General features: G+C 37.9%; 1 long non-coding RNA gene across 2 annotated transcripts in view; it reads right to left on the minus strand.

Annotated features, from left to right (window-relative positions):
• LOC110261581 overlaps positions 1-21463 on the minus strand; it is a 40490-nt gene extending 19027 nt beyond the window's left edge. Inside the window, exons 1-2 of one of the 2 annotated variants that reach the window (XR_002345874.1) lie at positions 20925-21463; positions 2327-2490 (exon numbers count right to left, since the gene is read on the minus strand). This is a non-coding gene — a long non-coding RNA (uncharacterized LOC110261581). The remainder of the gene's footprint in view (positions 1-2326; positions 2491-20924) is intronic. The other variant, XR_002345873.1, reaches the window with a different exon arrangement.

Below are 23100 nucleotides of genomic sequence, written 5' to 3' on the forward strand. Positions count from 1 at the left end.
TCTATCATTTATGACTTGTTGGATAAACTGGCAAAATAAGTAGGAAGCTTGAATCTATTTCTTTAACCATGAAGAATAAACACCATCACAAAAGCATTTTGGATAGTGTTTAGGAATCCATGTGCTAAATACGTTTTAATATAAGGAACTCTCTCATCAGTAAAGTGGAACTTTAGAAAAAGTCATATTTTGGAGTATCATAGCAAAGTTTGCACTGTGTGTAGTTTACTGTCACAGCAATTCTTCATAGTAAAAATTCTTAAATCTAAGGTTGTCAATCTTCTGGGTTGTGAGTACTGTACTCACTTAGAAAATAGCAGTTAACAGCAAAAAAAAAAAAAAACCTTTTAAAAGCATTGACTTTTATACTTCATTCTAACAAAACAATTCACTATTTACTTATTTTACACTTAATCTCCATGCTAAATCTGAAAGTATGCTCTCAATAGCAACTGTAATAAAAGAATGTTGGGATAATGACACAAGATGATAAAAGCAAGGAAAATGTTCATTTGAGGATATAATCTCTTTCACATATGCAAGCTTTAAGTAAGAATAAAGTAGGATAAATGGTCCACAAAAGTTACCCAGAGAATTCCTATAGAAAAAAAATTATCAAAAAGTGGTAGAAAACTTTCCTAGACTCCAATCCCTGTTGATAAAGACCTTCTAATACAAGATTTATAGCTCTATAGAAATATGTGCTAGTAAATGTTGTAGGCCACAGTTTCTTACCATCTTTAATGAACTGATGAAAAATTAGAGAAGAATCATAACAGTTTTGTTGGTGGAAATATTTGGTTGGTTGGTAAGGCAGAGATAATGCTTTGTGTCCAGCAAACCTATTTATTATTTCTCCTAAACACATAGATAAACCATATTCTCAAATCTTCCCTGCAATTAGGTTGGCCTAATATAACTGACTTCAGGCCAACGGAATAGGTATTATCCTTTAGAATCCTCAATGAGCTTTCTTCCCTCCCTACCAATACATAGGATCCAGAGGAGCATTCCAGGGCTCTAGAAGACGGCAGAGCCATTCCTGGGTTCCTAAATGACTGAGTGGAACTGAATTGCACAAAATCCCACTCTCACTCTCTACCAAAACCACACTGGAATGTGACACAAAGGAGTAATAAATGTTGAGGTATTAAGCCACTGAGACTAGAAAAAGGCTAGATGATTATTCATTTTTATCTATTTCTCAAATACTGTGAATAATAAAGAATTATAAGGGATAAAAATAAAATTTGGTACTTCAGAGGAAAGCAAAAGTGGTAATTGTTCTGGATATGAATATTAGAATAAGAATAGTTCTTAGAAAACATATGATCTCAAGTATTCTGCAATTGGTCCCTGTCAAAGTCTTGCTTCCCCAATCATGTGCTGAACTTATGTCATCTTATTATGATAATATTACTATTACTCTTAGCTACCATTCATTTCATACTGTATTCTGGGCTGAGTGCTAAGCACTTTATATGAATGATCTCATTTAATTTCAAAGTGACCCTAGGAGGGAGTTTTGACATAATATTCATTCTACAGAGGAAACATGTCTATAAAATTTAAGATGATCTCACATATAATGAGTGGTGAATCCAGAACTCAAAATATCTTTTTGACCCATGGACATCCTATTAAGATATTATATTTCATTGAGGGTAATATTTGGATCCATCAATTACTGTTTGAGCAATTGTAATTTACTTCAACTACTATCCTTCCCACAAACAGAATCATATATTTGTAGGTCACAGGAAAGACTGATAGGAAGGCTTGACCTTAAGAAATATATTATAATCCTAGATCTGCCCTTCATAGTGGAAACCTTATACTGTGACTTTATCAACATGCCAAAATGATTCATCTATCAAAGGGAGATATACAGTAACATTTTGACCCAGAAATTAAATTATTCATTTATGATGAATAACTTGAATGAAAAGAACTTCACTGAAGTCCTGAGATATAATTACTCATCTAAAGGTAACTACTGTTATAAGTGAAATATTTGAAATTCATGTGATTAGTATATATCCTAGGAACAAAAATACTTCTGAAGCCAAATAATGATACAAACACTGCCTGGAAAGCATGGATTCAGAATGAAGATATTTTTCTGGATAGAATGTTTAACAGCACCAAGTTTAAAAGGCCTGATAAACATTGACAATAGGAATGACCTTTCATTGGGATATAAGACCAATAGAATTGAGTCTACTCCCCCATATCTGAAACAGTTGGATAGGCTTTGCATACATTGCTTTTGGCTTTCCTATATCTGCTTTCATGGCTAAAATTATTTCTGTGGATATGTCAATACCTTCAATTAGTTTATGTCAAACCCTGCTGCACAGGAATTTATCTGTTCTTTGAAGATAACTTTGCATATCCTTGTACCAATTTTGTGTTGATCTTGAAATTCAACAATCAAAAGGCAATCTCATCTTGTGTTATTTCAAATTTCTTGCTCATACCTCTCATAATCTATAAGAACAAAACACAATGACAAGAATTGAAAGAATTAATTCCAGGATAAAATATTGCTTACTGAAAAAACATGCCTATTTGTGAGAAATGAGTGAGGATAAATAATAGCAGCTGTTCTCTTTTTCTTTCATTTAGGGTAGAAGCGGTATATCCATAGGATTCAGTTAATCATTCCAACCATCTTGATTTCTGGACTAAGATCCCTTAACTCTTCCTAAAATAGGTCCATGTTTCTCTTTATAATGGTACCAAACCCCAGTCTAAGCTAGGACTTTTGCTCTGTAAGAAAGTGTGGCCCAGAGTAAATCAAATCTGGTATACAATGTTGGGGGAAGATGATGCTATGCCACTTGCAACTTATCAATGAAAAACTAAGCTGTTCAAGCTTTGTGCTGCCAAGGTGCCATTCATTTCAAGAGCAAAGTCCAGTGCCACAGTGCCAATGTTCCCTTATTCACCTAGGAAAATGCCAAGAGGGAAACTTTCCACAAATAACCTTGGGATATAGTAAACACAATAATAAGGCTAATTAACCCCAGGGTGCTTCAAGGCTGGAATGATTCAGTCAGACAGAAACAAATGATTTTTATTCCTTTATTATTGTTTCTTCTTCATCTGTGGAATCAGAGGGTGGGAAGAACACCAAGAATTCAGATATAGGAGAGATTCGGACAGACTTAGGAACCTATCTGATAGCTAGAGTATATTGTAAGGGAAGTGTTTCAAAAATAAAAACAAAAACAAAAAGAATGCTGAAGAAAGTTTCTCCAGAGATGCATCATGCACACTTAGAGAGTCCCCAGATGCATTTTTGCCTGGATCCAGCTACTTTTCTTTGAACTGGAGAACTTGTATTTGGAAATTTCTGATTGATAACAGCACACCAATAAATATACTTTGATTCGAAGTGAACAATCATGCCATCAACCTTCATTGTACTGACCAATGAGAAACCTCTGAAAATAACAACATGGACAAGAAAATAGATGATCAGTACAGAAAAGGCAAAACTTCTTACTAATAAGAGAGAAATAGACATGAAAATCAACTTACAAAAGTAAAAATAATTTTAAACTATATTATTAATATTTTATTTCCAATTTTTAAAATTCTTGTGGTATTATACTGTATGCTAAATTTTACTTTTATTAGTAGAACTAATTTAATTCATAATGAAAGGAGGGAAATTCCATTAAAGTAAGCATTGTCTATGATAGCACTGCTAAAATTCGTTAAGATCTGAATATTCAAGCTATATCAGTAAAAAAGAACACATGTGAAAACTTGTTATGCTTAATTGAGCATATGCAAAGTTCCCTCCCCAAAAATGATGAGTAAGAAACAAAAAGAATTTAAAAGAAAAAATGTCAAGAGAGTGATTTAAAAAAAAAAAAAAAGTTGTATAGTTCCCACTGTGGCTCAGTAGATTAAGGATCCAGCGTTGCCACAAGCTGCCATTGTAGGTCACAGAAATGACCCAGATCCGGTGTTGCTGTGGCTGTGGCATAGGGCTCAGCTGCAGCTCTGATTCAATCCCTAGCCCAGGAACTTCCATATGGTGCAGGTGCACCATAAAATAAAAAAAGAAAATGTGTTACAGATCCTAAAAATCTAATTATCTTACTGAATTCAATTCTTAGCCACTGCAAAAGATAAGACACAGAAGACCAAACTTAGCAACTATCACATGGTTTCACTTAATTCTGATTAATAACAGTTTCCTATAGTTAACAACAAGCTGAACCATATTATTGGAGAGAAATCAGAAATCACAAAATTCTAAAAGGAAAAAAAATCTATTTCAAAGGAAAAAGCTAAAGAAATATCTAATTAAACACCTGAAATAAGATAATTACTGTACTACCTGGCAGAACTAATGAATGGGGGGAAATCAGCAGAATTAAGGTTTTATTAATCTTCCCTACTTCTGAATCATAACTTGAGGTACTTGTCCAAAAGCTGGGTTTTTTTTTTTTTTTTTTTTTTTTGGATAATGACTTTTGGCTTGTGGCTTTATTAAAACACTATACCTAAAAAGTGTATGAATAAATAAATGGACCGTTAAAATTTTCCTATGACTTTTAAAGATTACTTTCAAGAAACAATCTCAGTTTGTTGGAGATTGGAGGAATCTTCCATTGAGAATAATACATTAGTTCTATGCAGTTATATTCTGGGAGGCAGGATTTGACTTTAAGTCCTAAAAAGTCATCATCACGAGGCTCTACTTTAGTCATGAAACTGCACATTTGATCCATTTCCTTTACTAAAAACGGAAAATCAAAAAGAATAAAACACCAGCCAATCTTTAAATGTATAGTAAACACGGTGCCTACTGTTCATTATTTGAGTGGAACATTTTGTTTGTCTTGTCTACAACTTAATGGGGTAATATCCAAAGATGAAGGCTAAAAACATTCACATTTTTCAATCAGAAAAACAAACCCTCAGATCCTGTGAATTACCTGTCCTGTTTCATAGGTAGCACCTGTATTACTGCCACATCTGTGGAAGCACAATATCAGCCAACTGTTAATCAAGGATCACTTCCCTTCAAAGTGACTGATGATCCACTGTTAAAACAACTTATAAAAATAACTTCTCCTTCAAAAAGGTGCTTCAGGGTTTTCAGACACATTTCACTGATCTTGCTAGTTTAATACATGTTTGAAAGTTAATTTCTCATTAATATTTAAAGAAGAAATGGCTTCAGAACAAATTTTAAATGATCCATTAAATTTTAGAAATAAAATATTATTGGCATTATTTTCATCTAGATTACAAGGAATAATAATGTCCAAGATTAAGATTAGCTTTTAAAACTGTTAATGAGCCCTGGCAATGTGAAAAAGATATGGATTAGGTAGATGTAATGAGATATGATTAAAGGGTGCAGGCACTGAAGGGTGTTGGAGAAATTCTTTTCAGAAAGAGTATAATTAGTGTCTGATAAAAGTACTTAGTAGATAAGATTTTTGAAGAAGAAAGGTTAAGATAAACACATACTTTATGACAAACCTGCTGAATTTTTCCCCTTTGGTTCTCTTACATACTCAATATTATGCTGAAGTTTCATACATAAATAATGTTTGTCGAATACGTGATGCAATTCTACCAGACAATTAGAGTGTTTTAATTGCCAGACATGGCAAGCAGAAAATGTGCTGAAAAATCTTATTCCATTTTCAGTGTAAATTTCTTTGTTGATTTATGTAATGTAGCTAATAATATGCAACCTACCCTAGTTTTAAACAAACAAATGAACTTCTAAAAAGCAAGCTTTCCTTAAGTTGCTAAGCAACTCCAAAAGCACATTTTATTAATTTAATAAATAACAATTAGATGACAAATCTTTAAGGAAGATTTCCAACAACATTTTATAAAAAGTAGAAAATCCAAGCAGGTACCCTTCTGACTGTTCTATTTCTAAGGCTTCAGGGCTAAGTAGAGACACTCATTTTCAGAGGTACATTTGACTTACTAAACAAATTAAACATTTCTTCAATTGAAATTGTTGCTCTAATAGAAGTTGGGTTCTGGGACATCTTGTGTAGCTCTCCAGAGTTAGAGCTCATGGTTCATTCCCATAACTGAAGGTTTCTTAACCTCAGCACAATAGATATTTGGGACCAGATAATTCACTGTTATGGGGGGGAGGTCTCCTGTAAATTGTAAGACATTTAGTAATATCTATCCCAACTTCTACTTACTAGATGCCAGTAGTGGCCCCATAGTTGTTACAACAAAAACGTCTGCAGACCTTGCCAAATGTGCCTGATGGTGGTCAGGGTGTGTGTCAAAATCACATCCAGTTGAGAACCACTGAAAGTGAATAATGGGTAAATATACCAAATGAGAAAGATTTTGAGTTTTAACTAGTGATGAACACATCCTGTAGTCACTATCAGTCAACACTTAACATCTCCTAGCTCTAGCAAAAATGAAGAATAAAGTGACAAAATGTATTCCAGTGGTCTATGGCTCTTATTCCATTCAAGGTTCATTACTGATTTCAACATTTCAATGCAGTTTCCATTGTATAAAAATTGGGGAGAAAGAGACTAATGATGACTCTGTAGTAATAGAGAACTACACCATTCCAGAACTGTACTAAAATCTTTTCTCCCTTTCTTTTTTCACTCTCCCTCAATTTTCACTATGCTCAGTTGCTGGCTAAAATCATTTTAAATATAAATCTCAATTTTAATCATGCCATCCTCTGCTCACAGGGCCACCATAGGTTTCTATCACCTCTACTATGAAATACAAACGCCTCTACAGGATCTTTAAGCTTTCCTACAAATTACCACCAAACTCTGTCTCATCAAACATCTTTCTCTTTCTCCATTTATGCCACCTTTACCCCACCCCCACCCAGAACACAAACAGCTTGCATTTCCAACCTTCCTATGTGGCACATAAGGATAAATGCATTTTCTCCATGAAAGTTCTCCTAATTAATTCTTCCTGTATTTCTTATTGGTATCATATTTCTGTTAAAAAATGACATGACTGCAAATTAATTTGTGAGGCAAATGTTTTCAATAAACCAGACACTGAATATTGCTTAGTAGCTGTTTCTATCAACTTACATTTACATTATTTATGCCCAACTAGACTGTAAGTTCCCAGAGGATAAGAACAGGTCTTATTTGTATCCTTCTGATGCCTCTTAATAACGATGCTAATAAATACACTTTAAATTTGATTAGCAAGTATAACCTTTCAAAATTACTTTCACAGTTACTAGCTTATTGGTTATATATTTTCACTATTTTAGAGTCAATGAGGGTGGGACATTAAATGCCTGAGGGACTAGTCTGTAGGTTACACAACTTGTGCTCAGCAAAATATGCATTTAGTATGTGCTGACTGACTGAACCCAGTCACAACTTCCCAACTATGCAATTTCTCTCCTGGTTACATAAAGTTCTTATAGCATTTTAAAACAAATGTTATTACAAAGAACAAGAAGAGCTGAATGATGCAGAAGACACAACACAGAAGTGAATTAAGTTTGACAAGGATTAAGCTATAGCATCAAGAAAGCAAAAGAGAAATCTCTCAGTTTCTGCCTCAAAGTAGCTATAAGAGTTAACTTCATAATGCCATGACTTCTTAGCACAGAAAGTAATACTTTAAAAAGAAAGCAAAATGTTAAGAAAAAGTCATGGAAGGGCTCATAAAACCCCCTAAATTCTGGAGTTCCCATTGTGGCTCAGTGGTTAACGAATCCGACTAGGGACCATGAAGTTGTGGGTTCCATCCCTGGTCTTGCTCAGTGGGTTAAGGATCTGGCATTGCTCTGAGCTGTGGTGTAGGTTGCAGACATGGCTCAGATCTCGCCTTGATGTGCCTGTGACATAGGCCGGTGGCTGCAGCTCGGATTGGACCCCTAGACTGGGAACCTCCATATGCCACAGTTGTGGCCCTAAAAAGACCAAAAAAAAACCCTAAAAATTCACAGCATTTTACCTCATATATATTAAGAAGTTCAAGAAAACACTCTCAATAACTCTAAGAGATTTCTTCCCACTGCTTTCGGGAGTCCCTTAAATAAATAAATAAATAAGTTCCTAAGTCCATTTATTTATCAGTCTCAACCGAATTCAACAAAACCACCAGAGGTCAAAGGTCAGCTGATTTCTGAGGATACCTACCATCTCTAAGAATCCTATGCCTAACAGAGCAGCATAAACTACTCAGTAATTCTTTCAACATTTATTGCATGCTTACTAGGTGCAGACACTTGCCTAGACCCTGCTGGAAAACGCCTAAACTTCAGTTGCTGATGTGAAATTGTGCTGGAAATTCAGAATGGGGGGAGGTGATCTGAAAAGACAAAAAGAGATTTATCTGCAATGGGCTTTTTCTCGCCACCCCAAGCCTTCCTCCGACCTGACCCCCACCCTCCCCTGACTCGCCCATCACTCCCAAGTTTAAGGAAGCCATGAAATTAAAGTCAAAGTAAAAAGAAATGAAGGAAACAGGTAAAATTTCCACTAGCTACCGCAAAGATACAGAAATCAGCTCTCAAAGATATCCCTCAGCTGAGTGACTGAGAGGGAACTCAGAAGCCCACGGGCCGGAAGTGCTGGGGAAGGGAGGGTCAGGGCCCCCCCCCAGGGGGACCGGAAGTGCGGGACCTGGAGTGCGCGGGAGAAATGGGCCTGAGCAGGGCTTGACTCTGCACCCAGACCTTACGAGGCCTCTTAGGGGGTTTTCTGACCTCGAGGCCCCTTCACACCACAGCAAGCTTTCTGCAAAATAGGCATTTTGGACCTTTTCCGAAGAGGTTCCTAGATGTGATGGTAACCTTGGCGTGAGGTCTGCAGCGAGGGTCCGCGCTCCTCTCCCAGCTTTTTCCAGGGCCACCTACGCCCCCAACACCGGTACGCAGAGGGGTATGGACGCCTGGCGTCGAGTCGCGATGGCGGGGTGGGGGTGCGGCCAGCCTGGCGTCGGCCTTGCTGCGCCCTCTTCCCAAGAGAGGAAGACTGGAATGGGAGGCGGGGAGGGTCCTGGCTGATGGAGTGTTAGAAAGAGAGCCCTGGGGGCCCGGAGCCGCGACGTGGGCACCGAGAATGTATCTGAGGCAGGAACGCGTAGCGGGGGCTTTGTTCTGGCCGCCTTTCTCTGAGGACACTGCTTGTGCGGCGGAGCCGGTGGTCGACCTGGCGGAGGGCCGGCTTCGGCTTCAGCCCCGGGCTCGCGCGGCGCTGTGGGAGCAGCGAAGAGGGCACTGCAGGGCCCTTTTCAAATTAAATTGTTAAGAGTGAAGTTGGCTTCAGGGTTTTTGTCTGGGGTATAGAAAAGAATATAGAAACACTCGGTCTCTGTCTCTGTTTGTCTTCCCCGCCCCGGAATTAATTCTGAAGCTCTCAGCTTGGCCTGCAAATGCGGGAGTAAGAGGGCAGGGAGCACCTCTCTTTTCCTCTCTCGCTCTCCAACCGTCCCGCCGCTCGGCCCTCCTTCCCTCTCCCCAGAGACCGAGTCGCCCCCGCCCCTACCTTCATCCCACACACTTCATTGGACCGTCTCTGGAGTCCCTTACATATTCCGCGGAACACAAAAACTACCGGAGCGCTCCACTTCATTCGTTCTCAGCATTGGGCGACTTACTTACATCAGAGTAGGAGAGCTAGAGTTTCTTGTGGATCTTAATACAATTAAAATGCGCCAGCCTTAGGTGTTCCCAAAGCGCGTGAGGGAAAGTGTTTGGACTTGGCGCTGATGGTCAATGGATATGCGCAACATGGCTTATAAGATCACTTTTAAGCTCCCCCCAACCTAGTTGTTACTGAGATTTAGGCTGTGAGAAGAAATAGCTTTCTGCGATTTGTCATCATATTAAATATTTGACTCCTCCTTGCTCTCCATTCTTTTTGAATGTTCAATGATGGAATGGAAACTCTAGGTTAATTTCCAAAGGTTAGTGACCAGGGTAGCCTCAACTCCCCTCCCTGCGCTGCTTGCTCCCTACCATCCTGGGAATTGGGAGAAACCCTGGGGTCCGTAGCTGCAGAATTAAGCACCCTAACAATTTCTGATTGTTGAAAGGGGGAGGAGGGATGGAGGAGAGAAATGGAAAAGGAAAAACACACACATTTGTGTTCATTTACACATTTCCTGTGCAGAACAAAAAAGTCCCACCATCAGCAAAAGAAGTCTCTTCCTCCAAAATAGCAGCCAAAGAGGGAAAATTAGAATATGCATAAATTTCTTCATTTTCATTCGCACAGAGCCCGATTTCCGGCAGATTTGTATTTAAACTGCTCAATTAATCCCAATTTCTGAACAGCATTTTACTTAGCATCTTCCCAAAACTCACCTAAAGAGCTGCTCTTCTCCCGCCACCCTATTTTGAAGCCTTCTTCCCTATTCTCCAACTGCCAATGAGAATTGCATTACGAGTGTCCCTTTATTTTTCCTGTCCACTGTCTTCTTTCCAAAACTGGACTAATGCTTTGGATTGTGCTTTAATACAGGCTGGCTACTCTCTGTGAAGCCATAACTGCAAATGAGAGCCTAGTGGAAAGGACATGTCTTTGAATGTGTACCTAAAAGGAAATAAACATGATAGGACCAATGATTTTTACAGCTCTTCTCCTGGCATAGAATCCCTTCCTTTTCTACACAGGTCACACCCCTCTGCTATTAGCAATAGCTAGGATGCTAGGACATGTCCACCTCTCAAACTTCTCTCCCTCCCCCATTTTTAAGGAGTGTGATAAGCACACAATTCTCTTCAAAGGAGTATTACTCATCATAACTATTCAAAGAGTGTCAGTCCATTAAATCCCCCCACAGCACATTTCTGAAATATTTGCTTTGCCACATATGCAATAGATCTGGCTATATCTACCTTGAAAAATTCTTGGTCGGAAAAAAATGTTAACATCATTTTTTATCTCGGAAACCCATTTCTTTTCCGAGATATAGCTGGACTTGGGCTTACCTCTCCTGTCTTTGAAACTATATTTCTTTTATTTAATTGTAGAATGGGAATGTTTAAAGAATGAAATAACTACATCTTGGTTTACTGAAAACATATATAAATCTTAATTCTACTCACTCCTAAATTCTTCACTTTTTCACACCTCCAAACAGAAAGAAACCTATATTTGCTTCACAATACAAAGTAGAATGTCTGTCCATAGTTCTGGCTTTCCTTCATTGTTTATGGATCACAAATACACACCAATCATTCGTGGTTAAAAAAGTTAGAAATGCTAATATTTGCTTAGTTCTTAGTTTATTTTTAAAAATAAATGTATATATTCTAACTATATGCTGCATCGTGTGTTTAATACATATGCATAAGCATTTATATACATTGGTTAAAGATGTTTCTAAGATATGGGATATAAAAGCCTACTAATTTTGTTGTGAGTGCATAAACTGAGTGCAGGTGAATATCTGCATAAGGTTTACCACTTTGTAAAACATTTGCTTTTATTGTTTCTGTAGTTTCTGTCAAATATTCCCATTACGAAAGTATTAACTTAATTTCTTTTAGTTAGGCAAGTCTCCAGTGACTCAGAGGTTCTGTTATATACAATTAAAACCAGATTGTTTAAAAATCAATTTTTAAAAGCCGTATTTTTGGGATGTACATAACAGTATTGAGAGCTACTTTTATTGGTGATATTGATTTCTTTTAATTGTATTATTGAAACAAACGATAAATGCCTTTAATCAAATAGACAATTCAAACAGTTAATCACAATAACTGAGAATATTTTCCATAAAATATTCTAATTAGAGTTGGATTTTATATGGAAAGATCCAGTTTTATTTCAAGTTGTTGAGTTCCAGAAGAGTTCAAGTGAATTTAGTAGTTATTAGTAGTGCACAGGGAAGCCTGAGGGTACCACTGGTGAGCAGAGCAATATACAGTTTCAGCCAAAGCTGTCTTTCTCCCTGTTGCAGACTGAATATCACCTCAGTGAATTTATCCCTAGAAATAAAAGCTTCTCATTCTCTTCTGATATTTAGTGAAAAACAGTCTCATGAACTGGAATATTTTCATACATTTTTAAGTGAAAAGATTAGACAGAAATGAAAAAAGATGGTTCCCCGCTCTGAAAGGTAAAGGGATAGATGCACAGCATGACCAGCAGGGAAGCTGCATCCTTCTTTTTTTCCTTTCCCTTTCTTTCTTCAACTACTGCTTGGTTTGGCTATGCATTTTGTGTCTATGATAATATATAAAGAAAAAAAGTTTTCTTGAGGACAAAACTGGCTATTGATAGTTATGCCTTTCTTTTCGTAATTGTTACTTAACAAGGCAAGCAAATTTCTCATAAGTTTTCAGGGCTACATTAATTTGCAGGAAAACAGAACTGCAAAAATATTTAATAGTCACCCTTCCTTGCTCTCAAACTGTCCTTCTTTGCTAAGATCCTTTTCCATTTGGCCCTAGCTGCTGGGCTGCCAAGGAATTTCTATCTCTTCTATCTCGTTCTGTTCTAGGCTCTCCTCTCCTATAACAACCCTTCCTCTCCCAATCAGGTTTCTTTCCCCTCCAAAATGAAAGCAATTACCAAACATGCTTTAACTTCAACATCTGCCTGACAAACATTAGTGTAATTCCTTCCCCACCCGTTTTTCATTTCTCTCAGTTCCTTTTTCTCAGGGTAATATGCTCAGTGGGCCCAGGTGATAGAAGGAACATTGGGCTGAGAGGAGAGTTAGATTTCTGCAAGTACAGGCTCATTGGCAGATTCTTCCCAGCCTAGTCTCAGGCACTGGCGGCTGTTCTCCCACCTAAAACAATCAACCTTGGCAGGTTTACAACTGACAAAAATAACCTCTCCCTCCTCCTAAGGAGATGGGTTAGCTTTACCAATGAGATCACCACAAGGTCTCCTTCCTCCACTTCTATTCCCTTCACTTTATTATCCCCTTTCCATCCCTCCATCCCTAAAGGAATCAAAAGTGTTCATCCAAAGGGCCCTAATTTCTAATGTTTATGTCTTGGCCGATAACCTGACTTCCTGAGAGCCAGTGTTCTCTTTGGATTCACAGGAATCTCATTTACTTTGCCCTTCTCAAATCCCTTAGTTTTGTGAATATGATTCCCAAATATGACAACTTGCCTATTCACCAGCAGAGCTCTAGCTCGAAGGCACCAGGTCCTTCTAGACAAGAATCCCCTCACATGTCTGCTTTTGCTCCCAGTCTCTTCCAGGGTTGATGTACTTGGAAACAGTGTCCAAGGGGGACCCACCCATAGCAATGAAGATGAGTGGGCACAAAAATACTCAGTGACATTAAAAAGACCTACCATATAAAACCAAGGGAGTCTATATTAGAATACAAGTTGGGCAGGGACAGATCATCCATCTAACCAGTGAAACAATAAATCAGAGGAATGTCCAACTGCAGCCGCAAAACACAAATTTCAGGCTGAAATGGAGTCTATCTTCATCCTGTCAGCCAGAGAAATTATTTTAAAATTGTTCCTGCTATTATTGTTTGCATTGTTATCATTAACATTTTATTTTTGTCATTATTGCTGCAGTCTTGTTATTTTATTTTGGTTTTTGTTGCAGCTATTATACTAAACAGAAGTTTAGAAAGATTAGTCAGATTAATTAGTTTATTGGTAATTTAAAGCTGAAAACTAGTAATTAAGCCAAAAACTAAAAATGATCAAAGATGATTCATACCAATGTAGGATTTGGGAGGAAGAGAATCTAAATTTTGGATATAAAATTTGGCAGCTGTGAAATAAACAGGACTTGGGGATCAGAACTATGATAATTGGAGTATTCTTAGTCACTCAATCTCTTCCCCTACTCTGCTCCAAATTCAGCTAAGATCATTCTGTGATTTATTATTTGATAGAGGGAAAAATTATATTTGTTTTTGTTGACAGAAAACAAAGACCCCATGCTTGTTCTTCATGTGATTTGCATTTGCACCTGAATTCCCTCTGTTTAGAACCATCCAGATATCAAAGATCTCTCCCCTCCAAGTTTGCATCCTTCTTCTCTTTGCTCTTGTTGTGCACCTCACTGAAAAGGGTGCATCATTTAAGACAGGTATACAATTCTAGCCCTCTCCACAGACACATTCCATGGAATATAAATTCAGTAATGCAGTTCTCTCTACAACAAGTTCTCTGCTCTTTCAAATATAATTAATGTTTTGATAGTGTAGTTCTTTAACTACATATATACACACAAAAACAGACGCACCCTCTAGCTTTGCTGTTTGTGAATCTAAAACAGAAATGTATGTTGCTCTTTCAGTGACTCCTAAAATTCTTCAACTCAGCCCACAGAGAAGAAATCTGTTTAGGTAATAACTGCACAGTCTGTTGTGTGTCCAAAAATACCTAAAACAATAAAAAAAATGTAAGCCTCTAGTTTTTGATAGTCATTTTTGTCAAATTTCCTAGTAATTAAAGGATATTTTGAATTGATATTCTGAAACATTCACCAGATTACAGTCAAAATCAACAAAAATACTGTCCTAAACTACTACTACTACTGGAAACCGAATTTCAGTAACTTCCATTTTACCCAACTGGGGCTAAATTGATAGAGATGTATAAAACTAGTAACCATAATAACAAAACTATGTGACTTAAATAGGAAACTGCTTACTCTGTCAGATATGTCAGTTATATGTTTTAGGTAATTTAATTCATTTAATTGCAATTGGTTGTATATTGACATATTTGTATGTGAAATAGATGGTCATAAAGACAGATATGTAGATGACAGCATACCCAATAGGAGTTAAGTGAGCAAATGCTGCTGAGCTTCCATATTCAAGTGCACCATATCCCTAACACTTTATTTCTATATGCTGACTACAGTTATAAGAGGATAAATAACCTTTCAGACTGTAGGACATGATATGTTTTCAGTCTTTAAAGAAAAACATGTAACTTATAATACTTAATCTAATGAAAATATAAACCTTAATCTCCCTATACTGTTATTGAGTTGAAAGAGCTAGTTATTTGGAACGATACACTGATTTCCAAGCAGCTTGGTCATTTTACTTGAAATGTGCATATATATGAGATGTTGGCAGGGGAAGTATTTTACCATTTCTGTTCACAAAATTTTTAGAGAGGATATGTAAAAGGGATTTTAAAAAAATCTTTAGGTTTTATTTTCTTACTCTTCAGGTAGTATTTGATATTTGAATTGTTGAAAGAAGGTAAAAGAACCAACAAGGAAAGGAGCACATGTGGCTTATTCCAAATAAGTAGCTCTTTTTACTAGATGCAAAAGAAACAAATATATTTCCCTAGTACCATTATGCAAAAAAAAAGGGGGGGGGAGAAAGAGTGTGATTTGTGAAGAGCTAACTGTGCTTTTTTTGTTATTGTTTTAGATGGGGTGATCCATCAGGGTTCCTTTAAGAGTACTTTCCTCCAAACTGTTTTCCTTAAAAGCATAAGTGTCGGAACTTCTTATCCCTTCATTCCCTCACAGGCTAACATAAAAACAGCAACTATTTCAGTTAATTTTTCAGTAGAAAAGAGTCTTTACAGGCTTAGCGTTTCCATCTTAGTACAGACCAAATTACAAATCCCAGTTTTTTTAGATATAGTTAACTTGATGTAAGAGCTACTCTATGGATGTGTGTGTAGGGGGTGTAAAATTTTTACAGTAGTGATCAGCAATGACATGCGAGCTATCAAAAGGAAATCCTCCGTCAAACTTTTTAGAATTGTTCGGATATCTTCCTTATTTTCTCCCTTTTTTCGATTTGTTTTTGAGACAGTAACACGACAACTTCTCTCATTCTCAAATGAGGTTTCGTTTGGCTCAGATTAATATTAAAGAAGATCACATACACGGTTGGAAAATATTGTTATTTTTCTTTAATGGGGAAAATTGGACTCCCGCGTGTCAGATCTGTGGTTTTCTGAAGGGCAATGGAAATGGTACTGACATCACTTTGCACTTTAACAATCGGATTTGGTCAGGGTACAAGTTGTTTGTTTAACCCGACAGCTCGGTGCACCCAGTCGCACGCTTTGCACACTCATTAAAACGATTATTCACGACCTGTCGAGTGTTTTCGGGTTCATTCACAGGAAAGGCTTGGAGCAAGCGAGAGCAATTCAAGTCAACACTGTCCACTACCCCATGCACGTGAGGACGAGCTGGTGTGTGCGTAAAAAGATGGAGGGAGGGGTGGGTGAGGACGCCTTACTTAGCTCTAAGTCCCTTTCGTCTGATGCTCTGGAATGCCGAGTGTGCTTGGTCCTAAAGGGCCATATCGCTGTATTAATTTCAAGGGCTTGGCGCAGGACAGAAAAATAAAGTAAATTAAATAAGCAAACTCAGAGCTCTCCCTCTGTTCTTCCCTTCAACCTTTAGCAAAGCTTAAGGTACTGGGACTTGCCCACCTTCTTCCTGTAGCCGCCTGACTGTGAGGCTCCACCTCTCACAGCGAGGATACTGAAGATAAGTAGTTCAGGAAAACTCAAGAGGTTAGGAGGATAATTCCATCTCACAAGGCCCTTTCGTTCTCAGGAAAGAATTCGGTTACTTTTGCTCTCTATATTCTTCAAAGATACAGGTGAGGGGAGAAGCTCGAGAGATCAAGAATAGGGCTATTAATCATATTTGGTAGATGTATTCCAAATTATTAACAAGAAAAGATTCATCCTCAAACTGTAATAAAAGTACTATAAAACCACAAGTAAATAGCCTTTAATGAATTGGCCACTTTTTTTTTTCAATTTCCAAGTCATTTTTCAACATTTTGTAATCACAGTAAGAGAAACACAATGCATCTCAATCTCTCACTATTGCCTCCTACATATAAAAGACACACCCATTCAAATGAACCCTGAGGCACCATCACATTCACATGTGAGCTATTCAAGAGAAATGCTTATCTTCACAAGGTATAATCATATATGTATATATATAAACTAAATAATAGAATATATGATTGTATATATTTATTTACTGTGTTCTGAAGAACATTGGAATATCCTGTTCGGCATAAGCATCACTGGCAAAACTTAGAAGTCACAGATGTTTTAGACATTCCACATTCAAATCCTGTGACTCCTTGATTTTTCATTTACAACATTAGTAGACCCAGTGTCCACCTTATTGTCAAGAAGGTAACCTCATCATGTCAACAGGGGAAAAAAAAAAAAAAAAACCTCAACAGTTTCATTCTAGCATATCTAACATCGTAAAATCATGTTTTCCTATTTTATTAAAACACATCAACAGTGAAGAATGGAAGCTTTCAAGTAGCACGAGAAAGATTTTAATCAGAAACAGATTCCTAATTGCTAAAAAGCAAGTACTAATAAGTAATTTCATAAACTCTTTGGGTTGCCATAATTCACTATCAAGTTTACTTAAAATTGATCTGTCAAATGTGTTTCTTATATAAGCTCTTTCATTAAAACCAACCTGTGATAATAATCAAGCAGCAGATGCTGAAATATGTAAGTAAATAACTGAAAGTCTCTGCATAAATAAACACAAATCAATGCAGTAATAGACAACACTATTGATGCAGGAATGATCGATTTTAAGTCTTCCAACCTGCAATCAGAGCTCCCAATGTATAATTAAAAGTATATTTTTCAACTGCACTACTGCTGCTGCTGCTGCTGCTGCTACTACTACTGCTACTACTGAAAATAAATAAATAAACAAGCCCTGGTGCCACTTTTACCTGATTCTACTTTATTCCTTCTATAGCATTTCTGATGGGGTGGGAAGAACACTCTCCTTTTCCAAACTTAAAACTACATCATTAATTATAAAAATTATAAAAGTATCAAATAATAAAATTACCACCTTATTCACGTTCTGAATTTTTAACCCTCATAATAGCTTCTAATTACTCATTCAGCACATTTAAATGGGAAAAATACACAAAATACTTATTTTTAAAGATTTTTAAAAACTACTGTAGCACTTTTGACTTTAAAGATGATTTGGACTTTTTGTTAAAACAAATGAGAAAAAGGGTTGTTTCTTCAGTATACCCTGGAAGCTCTCATGCCTATGCCTGCATATGCAAGCAATCCGAAACAAGAAAGAGGGGAAAAAGCATCTGTGTTATTCCAAAATTGTTTCATAAAGTGATTGCAAAACAAACAAGTGTCTGACTCAAAGAAATAAATATACTTTGGATTTCTAGAAATTCACATCTAAAATATTTCAGATTTTGCTTGAAGTTAAATTTCCTTTTTGAGACTATTTATCCCTGGAGGGCAGAATTAATTTAGATTAGCAAGCACCGGTGTATGATGAGTTTGAGTATTTAGGTTCTGTAAAGTAATGAAAATATGGTGTTCATATTTTTTCCTTAATCAACAAAGATGCTTATTTACATTCATTCTTGAATTAGTGTGGTCCTTTTGAATCACAGGCCTTTAAAAAAATCTCTTATTTATGAAATTCAGCTTCTTTGAAAGTGATTTTTTTCTTACATGATATCACCAGCACATAAATTTCAATTTGATTGTATTATTATGGGACCAAGAGTTCTCTTTCACTTCTCTCCTTTCCACCCAGGGAAAAGAATTCAGAGGTAACCGGACCCAAAAGGAAAATATCATCAGTTATTGTTTAGGGCTAATTTAACAGATAATTTAACTTCAAACAACAATGATCAGGTCATTAAATTTCAGAGCAGTGAGAAAATGAAAGAACTGAGAGATAACTCTCCCTAACTCCACTACGATTTTTAGTTTTCCTGCTCAACCAAAGGAATCAACAATGCCTTGCCAAGGAGAGAGGGAGCAAGAAAGGTTTGCACCTTAAACACATTCTGATTCAGTGGATGAGACAATAAGAGGAGAAGAAAAGGGGGAATAAAATTGAGGAAGACTGCTGCAATTCAGGGAGTGCTGGCTGTGTAGGAAAATTCAATCTAAATCGAAAATGAATATCCGAAACATGTCTGGCAACTGAACATTTTCTTTCAATTGAACACTAAACTCCAAATCTTGCAGCAGCGCAGAAATGTGCTTTCCTCCTGGCAGTTTTTGCACGAAGCCAAAGACAAGGAGGGAGGGTTATTCCTGTTAAGCAGCAGACCACGAAAAGGACATGGGGCATCTTATCTATCCCCCTCAAAAGCACAATTTTGAGGTATTTGCTATTTTAAATGCTTTTTTTCTGATCACAAAAATCTGTAATTTCTGCCCACCTCAAGTTTTGATAGAGGGTCAGATAAGGATGATGTTGAAGCAGGGAAATTGAATCTTATGCAGGATGGGGAGGGGAGCAGCCGGAAATGGATGAGCTCTATGCTGCATGGTCCTTTCCTTCCTGTGCCCTTTCCGAGACTGAAAATCACTGCGGGGGAATCCCAGGCTCCGGCAAGAAGCTCAGCCCACCTAACCCCCTGCCTCCCTTTCCCCAGTTCAAAGACACCTTTAGTGCTAAGGGAATGTCCATCCCAATTCCGCCTCTTTCCCTATAAGAACTCTTCACTTTGAACCACAGGCTTGGGCAGAAAAGGAACATGGGGTAGAAAGTGAAACAGAAGAAGAGTATATAGTGGAAAGGAGATGTCTACTACAGAGAAAACAGTTTTACCATCTATCAAATAAGGACTGAGATCTGAAACCGGACCAGGTAAACAAAAAGAAACAACTTTCTGGGAGAAGGGGCGGGCAGGCTTGGAGGGAAGACACAAAAGAGTAAGAAAGGAAAAAGGTGGGGAAGTGCGTCTGGGCAAGGTTCTGGAGTCAATTTTCCTAGATCAGCCAGTGTGAGCTACCAAACTCAAAGCTCTTCTTGTCCTGGGCAAGAGCGCCCTCACCTTGCTGCTCCCCGCGCAGCGCCCGGGTTCCCTTCGGGCATCTCGGCCGCAACGTCCCGGGAGCGCGTCTCCTCCCGGGGCCGCAGAGCCGCTCCAAGCCGCCACGACTCTACAGCCTAAGTCAAGGTTCTACACGGTTCCAAAATCCGAGAAAACACTGGCCACAGGGACTTCAAGTCCCGCCCTTTCTCCCTCTCCAACTTCGGCCTGAAAGTCCCCGAGACCCTGGGAAGGCTAGTGGAAAAGGCTGCGAGGGACCCAAACTCGCTCCGGGCTGAGCCAACCTGTGTCTGGCGCGCTCGCCGCCACTCTCGGGACAGCCAGACTCTCGAGCTTAAACCGCCGTCTCTTAAGTGTGCATTAAAAATCAATTATTTGCCTTAGATTCCCAAAGCCGGGAACTGGGATATTCCCATCAGGGACGAAGTCAAGCCCAGAACGGTGCTCATTTACGTAACCCTTCCAATAGAGGAAGGAGAGGCTGCCACCCGCGACCGGTGCCGGACTCTACCTGGAGCAGCTCCGCTACATGCGGCAGCCACCCTTGCTCAACCTAGGCCCAGGAGCTGGGGGCGGAGGGCCAGCTCTGGGGCAGGTTGGCAATGTTCATATGAAAATAGGGGGAAGGGGGCATTCTGCCAAAAAAAAAAAAAAAAAAAAAAAAAAAAGGAAAGAAAAGAAAAAACTTTAGAATGAGGCAAGACCTCGTCTCCGGAGCAAAGACAGACCTTTGTCTCAAACAGGGAAAGCAAATAGCTACGGGTTTGAACCTTAAGTCTCCTTAATATATTCTCTAAGCTTCGGTAAGTCTCGGAAATCACATTTCCATGAAATGAATTACTTTGCACTCTGGGACATATTTCAGTCTCCCCCAACCCCTGATCCATATAAATTCGTCTTCTTTCCTCTCTTTTGCCATGTCTACGTCCTCTTTACTTAGGGACCCGCTGTGACTTTCTGCCACTGAAGGGAAAAAAAAAACAACCACGCATTCTTTCAGCTACTTCTGCTGATAGCGCGTCCTCTATAAAAATTTAGAAAAAAGAAAGCATTTTAGCTGACATCAAAGTCGCGATTAAAGCCTTAGTCAAAAGCAGTTTGTCTGGCATTACCCCCCCCTTCCCGCCCCGTAAAGCACTTTCACTTACCTATCTTGGGGTAAGAGAGCTCCCAGTCCTTAGGTCTTTTTCCTCGGCATCCTTCAGACAACCTCAGCCAGAGTCTTGGATGGAGGGAAAAAAAATAACAGATATCGGAAGGCAGAAAAGAAACTCGAAACATAACACTACAGCATATATTTCCCGGATCCACCTGGGCCTCCATCCTCAGGAAAAGATCTCGGTAAACTGGCCGCTGGAGTGGGGAAAAGGTCGGTTTGGGGGCCCGAAAACTAAGAGGTGGATTATTTTAACTGCTGGTGGCTGGGGGGAGGGGAGGTCCTGGAGGGAGTGTACGGAAAGGGAAGGATTGGGATGAGAAAAGGAAGGCTTAAAAAAAAAAAAGCACTCAAAAGAAAATCAAGAATGAAGTATAGCGACTTTGATACTCTTACAGGTTGGTAACTTTTAGGAAGAAAGCAGAAGATGTGTGTATGCGCGAAAGGAGACTCTTAGATGACCCCTATTCTTTCCATATCTCCAGGATTTGACTTCAAGAGGAAAAAAAAGGGGGGGGATTTTTAATTTCAGTTTCACCTACCCTGTTTGTTGGAATAGCTGCGCAGATTTTCATGCTGGAGAGATCCATCTGTCTGGCAGAAGCTGGAGTGGTGTTGGGGGCAGGTTATCTGGTGAAGTAGGAATGTACAGGAACCCCGCCCTCTAGGCACAGTTACACAACCCAAGCAACCATCTCAGCCAGTTCTAAAACCTCTGATGGTCTTCACCTTCACCCTTTGTTAGCCTATTTCTCAAATAGGCATTTACTCCCAAAGACAACCAGCCACTTTAGCTATTCATAAAATTAATCTCCAAAGCAAAATTATTTCAATGCATGCAAATTCCTAAACGATGTAGTAGAAAACACACTTTAAAAAACACATTTATATATTTAGAATTGTAAATATTTTGGATTTATCCACCTACTTGGGTGAAATATCCACCAATTTAAATATAATTAAATCAACACACCGTAAATCTCATTTTTTTGTCTCTCAACCCTGGGTTTTATGGGAGTCATAGAAATCACATGAAGTTCTCCATGACCATAAAGGTATTTATATTAAATCTTGTTAGTTCTGGACTTCATGTTCACTTGATTTCTAATTTTGAAACAAATTGAAGAAACATATTTGGAAGAATCCTTTCACTGCTTTAGTTTAAGTAAATAGAATTCTTAATGTTTTATATGTTATTAAGTTGTATTAAATTGTACCAGACAAACAAAATACTTTAAACCTGGAAATAAACTGTAATTTGGGATTTCAAGTTTTAAGTTATGATTACTGAGCATTTTCAGTTCCAAAATCTCAAAAACAGCAAACTTCATCTCATTAAAAATAAGTATGAAAGAAGAAAAGCTTCAAAAAGTTTTGAAGTGTTTTTCTAACATAAGCTAATTTTAACTGGCAAAGGTTGGGGACAACAAAAATCCACACAACATTGCAACTAATCTGTTGCAAAAAAAGGAAAATCTATTAAATGCCATGCTAGATTTCTGTGTTTTTGAAGAAGATCACTTGAGGGATGATAAGACAGATTGAGATAAATGAAATGTTCACGCTGGGCTTTAAGAGGCCTTCACAAATTTCCATCTGTATATTCCCCTGCATATCTAGTATGCATTTTAAACAAGCTATTCTTACTTCTAATCACATCCATTATATATGTAACTTAAACAGGTATCCATATAGAACTTTTTCACTTTGGTCCTTAGTTCCTAATGAATTCAAAGAAGTCCATTTTACTCTTGACCTCAAAGCATTAAGTTTGCCATTGAAATTGTTTCTCAATTATGCAAATAAACAATCACAAATAAGTATGATTATTTAATATAGCCAGAAAAAAAATACTCATGAGGGAAACTTTTCTTCTATATTTATGTCCCTTTACCTCAATATAAGACTCTAATGCTCTTTTTAACTTTTGGTCAAAAGACTGTATTTCTGCTGTCCCAGTATTCTTATTCTACAAATGCAATCCATGGTAAAAGCAAACAATACATCATCACCTTTTCCAGTCTAAACACAGTCTTTTCCTTGAGCTGTTTTGGATCATAGCTGTGTAATGGAGGTTTCCTTTGCCTAGCCTCATTCACTTGGACTCTATTTCTAACTTTAAATATCAGCCATACATTTGGATTCTAAATTTATTTGTGGAATTTTCC

Source organism: Sus scrofa, chromosome 7 (assembly GCF_000003025.6).
Source record: "Sus scrofa isolate TJ Tabasco breed Duroc chromosome 7, Sscrofa11.1, whole genome shotgun sequence".
Classification (NCBI taxonomy): Eukaryota; Metazoa; Chordata; class Mammalia; order Artiodactyla; family Suidae; genus Sus; species Sus scrofa.